Genomic DNA, 9,347 nt, shown 5'->3' on the forward strand with positions numbered 1-9,347 from the left:
GGTTTCCATCGTAATTCAGTGATACTACATTTCCACATAGATACCTCTCTGTCAACACTACTCTTGGCAGGGGAATTTAAACGTTTCCCTGGAGAAGGGGATAGACTTGATGCTATTAAGTTTATTTGTACAGTATACAACAGCTAATAGCAATCAACCACAAGAACTGAATTCTGAGAGCTGGACAACATCACAGTCTAAAGCTGGAAAGCAAACTTCTTTCAAACCTGAGACAATGCCAAGGCACTCCCAGTTTTCTGACTGCCCGTGATAGAGGATGAAATGTCAGAGGCATCATGGTTCACAGGCAGGAACACAGAGCAGGTAGTAATATGCCCCCATTTTTAGGATGTTTCGTCTCTGAATCAAGAGCATGGACCCAACAATGCTCTGGCAGCTGTTTAGTCTCCTAGAGGCACATTTGCAGTTCCCAGCATGAGCATCTCTTCCCCACCAAAATGACTTACCTTTCTAAGACTATAGACCTGATCTACCTGCCTTCCACAGCAATGGCACCACGGAACAATCTATAGCCAGAGGGCATAACTACCTATTTCTCTTTTAAAAGTTAACTATAAAACATTTCAAATGTATAGAAAATTACAGAACATGGACCAGCAAGATTAAATATTTAAGATGAACAATGAATAGATCATTTTAGACCATGCTTATTTTTTAAAAACCCTCAATAATGTTTTTTAAGTTTAACCATGTGCCTTCATTAGTACCCATGTTTAAACTGCCTTTTTATGACTGGCTTATTCCACTTAGCATAGTCAGGGTTCACCCATGTTGTAGTATGTTGCAGAAATTCCTTCCTTTTTAAGGCTGAATGATATTCCAGTGTTTGTATAGACCACATTTTGCCTATCCATTCATCCACTGATGGACACTGGTTGCTTCCACGTTTTAGCTACTGTGAGTAATGCTGCTATGAACATAGGTGTATAAATACCTCTTTAAGACCCACTTTCAATTCTTTTGAGTATATACCTCAAGCTGGACTTGCTGCTTAACGTGGTAATTCTATTTTTAATTTTTAAATTTATTTTTATGCTTTTGGCCGTGCTGCACGGTGTGCAGGATCTTAGCTCCTCAACCAGGGATAGAATCCGGGCCCCCTGCAGTGGAAGCACGGAGTCCGAACAACTGGACCATCAGGGAATTCCCACTATTTTTAATTTTTTGAGGAACCGCCAAACTGTTTTCCAGAGTGGCTGTACCATTTTACATTCCTACCAACAGTGTACAAGAGTTCCAATTTCTCCACACCCTTGCTAACACCTATTACTTTCTTTTTTCAACATTATTATTTTTCTAATATATAATATCTTTTTCTTAACATCTTTATTGGAGTATAACTGCTTTACAATATTGTGTTAGTTTCTGTTGTATAACAAAGTAAATCAGTTATACATATACATACATCCCCATAACTCCTCCCTCTTGTATCTCCCTCCCACCCCCCCTATCCCACCCCTCTAGGTGGACACAAAGCACCGAGCTGATCTCCCTGTGAGATGCAGCTGCTTCCCACTAGCTATCTATTTTACATTTGGTAGTGTATGTATGTCCACACCACTCTCTCACTTAATCCCAGCTTACCCTTCCCCTTCCCCATGTCCTCAAGTCCATTCTCTACCTCTGTGTCTTTATTCCTGTCCTGCCCCTAGGTTCATCAGAACCACTTTTTTTTTTTTTTTAGATTCCATATATATGTGTTAGCATATGGTATTTGTTTTTCTCTTTCTGACTTACTTCACTCTGTATGACAGACTCTAGGTCCATTCACCTCACTACAAGTAACTCCATTTCATTTTATGGCTGAGTAATATTCCATTGTATATTCGTGCCACATCTTCTTTATCCATTCATCTATCGATGGACACTTAGGTTGCTTCCATGTCTTGGCTATTGTAAACAGAGCTGCAATGAACATTGTGGTACATGACTCTTTTTGAATTATGGTTTTCTCAGGGCATATGCCCAGTAGTGGGATTGCTGGGTCATATGGTAGTTCTATTTTTAGGTTTTTAAGGAACCTCCATACTGTTCTCCATAGTGGCTGTATCAATTTACATTCCCACCAGCAGTGCAAGAGGGTTCCCTTTTCTCCACACCCTCTCCAGCATTTATTGTTTGTAGATTTTTTTTTTTTTTTTTTTTTTGCCGTATGTGGGCCTCTCTCTGTTGTGGCCTCTCCCATTGCGAAGCACAGGCTCTGGACGCGCAGGCTCAGCGGCCATGGCTCACGGGCCCAGGTGCTCCGCGGCATGTGGGATCTTCCCAGACCGGGGCACGAACCCGTGTCCCCTGCATCGGCAGGCGGACTCTCAACCACTGCGCCACCAGGGAAGCCCTATTGTTTGTAGATTTTTTGATGATGGCCATTCTGACCGGTGTGAGGTGATACCTCATTGTAGTTTTGATTTGCATTTCTCTAATGATTAGTAATGTTGAGCATCCTTTCATGTGTTTGTTGGCAATCTGTATATCTTCTTTGGAGAAATGTCTATTTAGGTCTTCTGCCCATTTTTGGATTCTGTTTTTTTGATATTAAGCTGCATGACTTGCCTGTATATTTTGGAGATTAATCCTTTGTCAGTTGCTTTGTTTGCAAATACTTTCTCCCATTCTGAGGATTGTCTTTTCGCCTCGTTTATGGTTTCCTTTGCTGTGCAAAAGCTTTTAGGTTTCATTAGGTCCCATTTGTTTATTTTTGTTTTTATTTCCATTTCTCTAGGAGGTGGGTCAAAAAGGATCTTGCTGTGATGTATGTCACAGAGTGTTCTGCCTATGTTTTCCTCTAAGGGTTTTATAGTGTCTAGCCTTACACTTAGGTCTTTAATCCATTTGAGTTTATTTTTGTGTATGGTGTTAGGGAGTGTTCTGATTTCATTCTTTTACATGTAGCTGTCCAGTTTTCCCAGCACCACTTATTTTCTCCATTGTATATTTTCTCCATTGTATATTCTTGCCTCCTTTATCAAAGATAAGGTGACCATATGTGTGTGGGTTTATCTCTGGGCTTTCTATCCTGTTCCATTGATCTAATTTCTGTTTTGTGCCAGTACCATACTATCTTGATTACTGTAGCTTTGTAGTATAGTTTGAAGGCAGGGAGCCTGACTCCTCCAGCTCCGTTTCTCTTTCTCAAGATTGCTTTGGCTATTCCGGGTCTTTTGTGTTTCCATACAAATTGTAAAATTTTTTATTCTAGTTCTGTGAAAAATGCCATTGGTAGTTTGATAGGGATTGCATTGAATCTGTAGATTGCTTTGGGTAGTATAGTCATTTTCACAATGTTGATTCTTCCAATCCAAGAACATGGTATATCTCTCCATCTGTCTGTATCATCTTTAATTTCTTTCATCAGTGTCTTATAGTTTTCTGCATACAGGTCTTTTGTCTCCTTAGGTAGGTTTATTCCTAGGTATTTTATTCTTTTTGTTGCAACGGTAAATGGGAGTGTTTCCTTAATTTCTCCTTCAGATTTTTCATCTAGTGTATAGGAATTTTTCATTAGCGTATAGGAATGCAAGAGATTTCTGTGCATTAATTTTATACCCTGCTACTTCACCCAATCCATTGATTAGCTCTAGCAGTTTTCTGGTAGCATCTTTGGGATTCTCTATGTATAGTATGTCAAATGCAGACAGTGACAGTTTTACTTCTTCTTTTCCGATTTGGATTCCTTTAATTTCTTTTTCTTCTCTGATTGCTGGGGCTCAGCGAAGTCTATTTTGAAACTAACACAATATTGTAAATAGACCACAAAGTCTATTTTGTCTGATACGAGAATTGCTACTCCAGCTTTCTTTTGATTTCAATTTGCATGGAGTATCTTTTTCCATCCCCTCACTTTCAGTCTGTATGTGTCCCTAGGTCTGAAGTGGGTCTCTTGTAGACAGCATATATACGGGTCTTGTTTTTGTATCCATTCAGCCAGTCTATGTCTTTTGGTTGGAGCATTTAATCCATTTACATTTAAGGCAGTTATCGATATATGTGTTCCTATTACCATTTTCTTAATTGTTTTGGGTTTGTTATTGATGGTGTCTTCCTTCTCTTGTGTTTCTTGCCTAGAGAAGTTCCTTTAGCATTTGTTGTAAAGCTGGTTTGGTGGTGCTGAATTCTCTTAGCTTTTGCCTGTCTGTAAAGGTTTTAATTTCTCCGTCGAATCTCAATGAGATCCTTGCTGGGTAGAGTAATGTTGGTTGTAGGTTTTTCTGTTTAATCACTTTAAATATGTCCTGCCACTCCCTTCTGGCTTGCAGAGCTTCTGCTGAAAGATCAGCTGTTAACCTTATGGGGATTCCCTTGTATGTTACTTGTTGCTTTTCCCTTGCTGCTTTTAATATTTTTTCTTTGTATTTAATTTTTGATAGTTTGATTAATATGTGTCTTGGTGAGTTTCTCCTTGGATTTATCCTGTATGGGACACTCTGTGCTTCCTGGACTTGATTGACTATATCCTTTCCAGTATTAGGGAAGTTTTCAACTACAACTTCCTCAAATATTTTCTCAGTCCCTTTTTTTTTCCTCTTCTTCTTCTGAGACCCCTATAATTCAAATGTTGGCGCATTTAATGTTGTCCCAGAGGTCTCTGAGACTGCCCTCAATTCTTTTCATTCTTTTTTCTTTACTCTGCCCTGCGGTAGTTATTTCCACTATTTTATCTTCCAGGTCACTTATCTGTTCTTCTGCCTCAGTTATTCTGCTATTGATTCCTTCTAGAGAATTTTTTATTTCATTTACTGTGTTGTTCATCATTGTTTGTTTGCTCTTTAGTTCTTCTAGGTCCTTGTTAAACATTTCTTGTATTTTCTCCATTCTATTTCCTAGAATTTGGATCATCTTTAGTATCATTACTCTGAATTCTTTTTCAGGTAGACTGCCTATTTCCTCTTCATTTGTTGGGTCTGGTGGGTTTTTACATTGCTCCTTCATCTGCTGTGTATTTCTCTGTCTTCTCATTTTGCTTAACTTACTGTGTTTGCGGTCTCCTTTTTGCAGGCTGCAGGTTCGTAGTTCCCGTTGTTTTTGGTGTCTGCCCCCAGTGGCTAAGGTTGGTTCAGTGGGTTGTGTAGGGTTCCTAGTGGAGAGGACTGGTGCCTATTTTCTGGTGGATGACGCTGGATCTTGTCTTTCTGGTGGGCAGGACCACATTTGGTGGTGTATTTTGGGGTGCTGTGAACTTATTATGATTTTAGGTAGCCTCTCTGCTAATGGGTGGGGTGGTGTTCCTGTCTTGCTAGTTGTTTGGCATAGGGTGTCCAGCACTATAGCTTGCTGGTCATTGAGTGGAGCTGGGTCTTCGCGTTTAGATGGAGATCTCTGAGAGAGCTTTTGCCGTTTAATATTAGGTGGGGCCGGGAGGTCTCTGGTGGACCAATGTCCTGAACTCAGCTCTCCCACGTCAGAGACTCAGGCCTGACACCTGGCCAGAGCACCAAGACCCTGTCACCCACATGGCCAGGTATGTGGGGAGTTTCTTGCCTTTTGGGAAGTCTGAGGTCTTCTGCTAGCGTTCAGTAGGTGTTCTGTAGGAGCTGTTCCTCATGTCGATGTATTTTTTATATATTTGTGGGGAGGAAGGTGATCTCCACGTCTTACTCCTCCGCCATCTTGAAGCTATATTTTTATTGTAACCATCCTATTATGAAGTGGTATCTCATTATGGTTTTGATTTGCATTTCCCTAATGACTATAGTTGTTGAACATCTTTTCATGGCCTTGTTGGCCATTTGTATATCTTCTTTAGAGATATGTCTATTCAAGCCTTTTGCCTATTTTGATTAGATTATCTTTTTCTATATGTCTGTCCTTCTCAGTACCAAACTATTTTGATTTCTGTAGCTTTGCAGTAAGTTTTGAAAAGGAGAAGTTTGAGTCTCCCAACTTTCTTTTTCAAGACTGTTTTGGGGCCCCTTGCAATTCCATATGAATCTGAGGATAAGCTTTGTGCAAAAAAAAAAACAACTGTTGGAAATTGTTCTTTTTTTAATGTATGTACGTACATATGTATGTAGGTATGTATTTGCCATGCTGCACAGCATGAGGGATCTTAGTTCCCTGACCACGGATCGAACCTGTGCCCCCTGCAGTGGAAACGCTTGGAGTCCTAACCACTGGACCACTAGGGAATTCCCACTGTTGGAATTTTAATAGGGGCTGCATTCAATCTGTAGATTGCTTTGAGTAATATTTCCATCTTAATGAACCTAAGTCTTTCAATTCATGAATACAGGATGCCTTTTCATTTAGGTCATCTTTAATTCCAGAATGTTTTTTAGTTTTCAGTGTATAAGTCTTTCATATCCTTGGTTAAATTTATTCCTGGGTACTTTATTCTTTTGAATGCTACTGTATATGGAATTATTTTCTTAATTTCCTTTTGGGATCATTCATTGCTGGTGTATAAAAACACAACTGATTTTTGTATGTTGATCTTGTATCCTATAACTTTGTTGAATTTATTTATTAGCAGGAGTAGTTTTTGAACTCCCTTCTAGTCCTAGTTTGCTGAGTGTTTTTATCATGAGAGGGTGTTGGATTCTGTCAAATGCTTTTTCTGTGTCAATTAAGATGATCAAGTGGGTTTTTTCCTTTGTTCTATTAATATGGTGTACTATGCTGATTTATTTTTGTATGTTGAACCACTCTTATATCCTTGAGATAAATCCCACTTGGTCATAGTGTATAATCCTTATAACATGCTGTTGGATTCAATTTGCTTGTATTCTGTGAGGCTATCCATAACTCTACCTTAGCCTTTACTTCCTGCTGTGTGGAGCTCAAGGGTTGGTAAGTGGTGCCACTTACTTTTAAAAACTGCAATTTGCCAACTTTTTAGTTTCTGAATTAAGTTTTTCTTGGTTGTTTGGGAAGATGTCTAATACTATGAAATGATCTCTGATAAAATCAGTCATTTTTATTTAAAAATAGAGCTTTTTTCCTATTTATTTATTTATTTATTTATTTATTTACTGGCTGTGTTGGGTCTTCGTTGCTGCACGCAGGATCTGTCTAGTTGCTGTGAGCGGGGGCTACTCTTCATTGCGGTGAGCGGGCTTCTCACTGCAGTGGCCTCTCTTGTTGTGCAGCACAGGCTCTAGGCACGCAACCTTCAGTAGTTGTGGCTCACGGGCTCTAGAGCTTAGGCTCAGTAGTTGTGGTGCACGGGCTTAGTTGCTCCGCGGCACGTGGGATCTTCCCGGACCAGGGATCAAACCCGTGTCCTCTGCATTGACAGGCAGATTCTTATCCACTGCATCACCAGGGAAGCCCCAAATCAGTTCTTCTTGAAAAGAAATTCATAGTCTTAAATTTGATGGGGAACAGATGAGATGTTTTTTATTTTTATTCTTTAATTAAGTGTGACTGTGATCCCAAGATATAATTTAAAAAATATAACGCATCATATGTCAAATGTCCCTGATGGTACAACAAAATCTTGTATTCTGTATAGTCTCCCCTCCTCCTCCTCCCCTTTGCCAAGGAGGTGGCACCATGGTGGCTGCACCTGTAACTCACAAGTAATGCAAGGAGGACTCAGTATATACTGCTCTCGTATCTATGGCTCCAGGGAGTCCTACAAGCCCTAGTAACATTCAGGTTCCTGAAATATCACCTTTCCTGACACACATGCAAGTTAGAGCACTATGATTCCACATTAAGAGGAACTAGTTATTGCTTGGCAAAGCAAAAGACAATCAAGTGATAAAAGTTTTAAGTTCTGCACAGTCTGTACCTATCTGAAATATTCTTAGTATCACCAACTAAGAGTGTAATTGCCATACACACAGGTATATATTATTCAGCCATAATAGAGGAGAAAATCTTGCTATTTGTGACAATGTGATGGACCTTGAGGACATTATGCTAAATGAAACACATCAGACACTGAAAGACAAATACAGTATGATCTTACTTGTACGTTGAATCAAAAAAAACAAACTCATAGAAACAGAACAGTTTGATGGTTGCCTGAGGAGGGAGATGGGGGTGGGGGAAATGGGCGAAGGTGGTCAAAGGTACAGACTTCAGTTAAAAAGGTAAGTAAGTTCTGGAGATGTAATATATACAGCACACTGACTATAGTTAATACTGTATTGTGTATTTGAAAGTTGCTAAGAGAGATCTTAAAAGTTCTCATCACAAGAAAAAATATGTGTAACTATGTGAGCTGATTGGGTGTTAACTAAACCTACTGTGGTAATCATTTCACAATATATACATATATCAAACCAAAAAAAATGTATAATCGCTATGCTAAACAAGACTTCCCACATACAAAGATTTCAATAAAACATATAGAAGATATCTGAAAACAATGTAACAAACTTTAAGTTAACAGAAAAGGTGTTATTCTAAACAGATAATGAATGATAATAATGAACCTTCTGAGAACCAGAGAATTCTGCTCCCATCTGTCTTCCACCCAACCCACTAAGAACACACTGTGCAGTAGAAATAAAAAGTAAGCCACATAAGCCATTTAAAATTTTCTAACCAGCCAAACTTAAAAAGTGAAAAGAAACAGGTTAAATTAATTATCTTTTTATTTAACCCAACACATCAAAAAATCATCTCAATATGTTAGCAATATAAAAATTAATGAGATATTTTTACATTTTTTGTACTAAGTTTTCAAAATATAGTGTGTGTTTTACACCTACAGTTTATCTCAATTCAGACTAGCCATATTTCAAGTGCTCAGTAGCCAGCCACATGTGGCTAGTGGCTACCATACCAGACAGTGCAGCTCTAACACCTTCGATTATCAGACTTTGTTTGACAAGGAGTTAAAACAGGAGTTTTATAACAAGGAGTTAATACACAAACTGGTAGGAATGTAAACTAGTACACCACTTTAGAAAACTATTTGATCCTATCTATGAAAACTGAAAATATGCATACCTTATAAACAGGAATTCTACTCCTACATGTAGGATTCTGCTCCTACCCAACAGAAATTATGTATACACCAAAAAACATTTATAAGAATGTTAACAGCAGCACTCGTAGTGATAAAAAAAAATGCTGGAACCTACCAAAAGTCCATCAACACTAAATGGATAAATGAGTTACAGCATATTCACACAATGGAATATCATCCCACCACTGAGAACGAACAAGCCACAACTACATGCAATAACACGGATGAGCTCACAAATATAATATTACACAAGAGAAGCCAAGGCACAAAAGAGTGCATGCTTTTGACTCCATTTATTAAAGCTCAAAAAAAACAGGCAAAATGTTAAAAGTTAGAATAGTGGTTACCCTTGAGGGGCACGTAGCACTGAAAAGAGGTGCTGGGAAGGTTGTTTCTTTTTTTTTTT

General features: G+C 38.7%; 1 protein-coding gene across 1 annotated transcript in view; it reads right to left on the reverse strand.

The window, feature by feature from the left end:
- The window catches only part of XPO5 (exportin 5), a 45,771-nt gene that overhangs the window by 8,441 nt on the left and 27,983 nt on the right, over nucleotides 1–9,347 (reverse strand). The gene's annotated exons all lie outside the window — the stretch shown is intronic.

This window comes from Lipotes vexillifer, unplaced genomic scaffold (genome assembly GCF_000442215.2).
Source record: "Lipotes vexillifer unplaced genomic scaffold, Lipotes_vexillifer_v1.1 scaffold4, whole genome shotgun sequence".
NCBI lineage: Eukaryota > Metazoa > Chordata > Mammalia > Artiodactyla > Lipotidae > Lipotes > Lipotes vexillifer.